Raw genomic sequence first — 3328 nt, forward strand, 5'->3', positions numbered from 1 at the left:
AGATCCTATAGCTGGTTCAAGTAGGAATTGCTCTCAGGGGCATCTTAGATAGCTCCTCTTTAACAACTAATTACTACAACAATTAGAAACATACACGGAAAAAGAGGCTCTTCAAAGCTTGCTCCAGCCTTCATCACCCATGAGGGGTTTTACAGGTGACAGAAGCCTTTCAAACAGCCAAAACCAGAGCCGATAGCTCACCTTCTACCAAGGACCATGCTAGCGAGCTTTTGATGGAGTTTCTGGGTGCACTACAGAGCACCACTCTTCCAAAAACTGCTGCACCAAACCTCCTGGTCCGGGTCTCCCCCCAGCAGAATATAAATGACTGACTGCAGCTTTTTGCCAGTACTGTTCTATCACTCAAACATTCAAGCCAAGCTGAAGTTGTAAAATAATATTTGATTATTTGTTTCGCTCAGGAACTACTTAGAGTGAGATTACTAATTACTATTATTTGTGCTGAACTCAGAAGAAAAATATCCCAGTGACTTCAAGAGCTTTGAATCAGGCCCAAAGGGCTTAAATTGAATTTAATTTAATCCTGGACATTTACTGACCCTCTGCACGGTGATGAATTTAACCTATCTCAAAATTACGAATTAAATAGGCCAAGGATATATTTTTAATGCCTTTTTCAATTTGAAAACACAATGAAAAATGGCATCTGTGTTTTGATCGATCACTTGGACATCTTTCTGAAATCTTTTCTGGGTCTATATTATGCCCTTTTTTTTAACATGTTATTTCTGAAGAGGTAGATAATATTGAATATTATATGCTGATTAAAGAATACACGTTCATTGTCACACAAGTGACGACGACTTTAAATTTTAAGATTAGGCAAACGGATAAAAATAGAAGGGCATAATTCAGGAAACAATTATCCACCTTAGATGAGGGAGTTCTACAGACTTAATTAAAAAATGTACAGAATGCATTACTGTCAATTAGAGCACACCCTGTGCAATTCATTAAAGCCCTCTCCCCTGTGCAGAAGTGACAAACACTGCATTATGCACCGGAGAAATGAGGCAGAACACAAAGGGGTAATGTCAAATTAAAAAGGGACTGACCTGTTCACAGCCCAAAATTATATTATTCAAAACTTACGGAATCTGGACAAAAGCGATGAAACTAGAAGAGAAAAAAACTGCCTAAGGAGAGGTCTGATTTGTTTACAGAGCAGTTAGGATGGAGATTTACTATGGTAATTAAGCTATTATTCAATGACAAAAAGAAAAAAGAAGCAATTACTAAAGAAACCCCACTGACACTTGGCCTAAAAAGATACATACCTTGGTAAGGGAGAAAAAGGTGAAGTAAACAGCAACAGAACTTTTAAAAAACGGTTTTATTTAAAAATCAAATGAACCAAGTTAGACCTGTCAGCACTTCATGTCACTCCTCCATACTCTCTGCGTACTGGACTAAACATCTCTCACCGCTCCCACACATACAAGCAGAGATGCCTTGACACAGTTTGGAAGTACCTTCCCTGTTTCTTTGTCCCTCTTTGACGATTTAGTTTCATTTACTGGTACTGTTTTGAAATATAAATGAATAAAAGAACAAAGATCACTCTTCTAGGTCCCATTCATTAGTGCTAAAAAGCAGCAGCGCCTTCATTAATTCTCCTTGATTCAGGGACAGGAACCCTGAACTTGCAAAGGAGCCTTTTCTCCACGTGTACCTTCCGCACGCCTTCGCTAAATTCCAAGCCGGCAGCCGATTCCAATCAAAAGCAGTCTGTTAAAACCAAGATAAGATTTTCCTACCGCCTCCAACGTATTTCCAAAGTCACCGTGATGTTCATCTAGGTACCTTTACACCAGCATCTTCCAACTCACCGCACAGCGTGCATGCGTCGAGCACAGCACTGAGGTGATGCTTCTGTATAAAACAGAAGTAACTCCCATAGGAAAACCACCGTCCCGCGCAGGAAACTCCTGACCTCAAGCCCTTACGCTTCAAGCCTACCTTGCAAGTTACGGACATTACTGTCTATTACGAAATTTAAAAATCAATACTGATTGCTTATAATCAGTTGCCTATTTTGACTTAAAAGTTTGTTTTGGCACCTCCCCTTCCTTTTGCATTTCGCTTTTTTCTCCCAAAGCTATTTGACGTTTTTCCCTGCTTGGATAACTGAAAAAATATTTCCTATATACACATTTACACACAATCTACTTCACTTTAGTTACAGACTAATACACAGGGGCATCTGTGTATTAGTGTATTACAGACTAATACACTATGCAGGCAAAGGATGAATGGAAAAGAAAACAAGTTTCCTAACTTGCTCGTTAAGAGCAGGCACATTAGTTAAATTCCAATTAAAGGGTCAGGTTAATTAGACAGGGGATTGAATACGAGCGTCTAACTGCTGTGACACCATGAAGCTGCTCATTCTCCTTTTACATGTTCCAAAATACATCAAATGCAAACCAAAGGAAGTGACAGGGCATTTCTTCGAGGCGCTCAAGCCCGAGGAACGAGAGATGCCGAAGCGGATAGGTTCCCCTGTATTGCCGGTTCCGGTAACGGGTCCCCTGCGCTACGCAAGGAAGCCTCTCCATCGGTTGTACAGTCAGGGACAACTAACTAAAGACTGGAATGGGGGAGAACACCTTTCCTTAAGGCCTCTCGTAAAACAAAAGCAGTTGTTTTGAAATACAAAAATGTAACAACTAGCCAAGCTATGTGAAACAATACCGGATTATTGCACAATATTCTCTTCCTGGATCCTCACGTCAACTTTCATGACAGACAGCGACAGTCAGATTTACCAAAACCATTTCTAACATCACAATCTAACCAGGTCGTGTAGAAATCCTTGCTCTCTATACCACACCAGCTGTTTTGACCACACCACAGGGCAGGACTCAGCATCTCATACCTCCCGTCTTCAACGCCGCAATTTCCGTAGCACCAGCACCACAGCACATGGGTATCAGAGGTAATTTAGGCTCAGACTACAACCATAAACTCAGCCTGTCTGCAGCTTGCCTCACTCACACGCCGATTGCACGGAGGAACCGGCTCCGTTCACACCAGAAGCACAGCAGCGCTCTGTTTTCAACCTGACTGACTCCAAGTCAGACACACAAACAGCCTTTGCCCAAACAAACTGGAATCTAATAAGAAGGGGGGGGAAGTCACATCGCTTTTCCTAGGTGACTATTATGAATGCATACACCTCGGTGTAACCACACGCTTCCCCTCTATGCTTTTTCCCTCTGATCTAGGCATGGCTCAGATTTACCGAGAGCACAGTAAGACTGCAGCAGGTCCCAAGAAAAGCTGAGGCTAAGCTACTTAATTAGCC

This window comes from Leptosomus discolor, chromosome 4 (assembly GCF_034619465.1).
Source record: "Leptosomus discolor isolate bLepDis1 chromosome 4, bLepDis1.hap2, whole genome shotgun sequence".
In the NCBI taxonomy this organism is placed as follows: domain Eukaryota; kingdom Metazoa; phylum Chordata; class Aves; order Leptosomiformes; family Leptosomidae; genus Leptosomus; species Leptosomus discolor.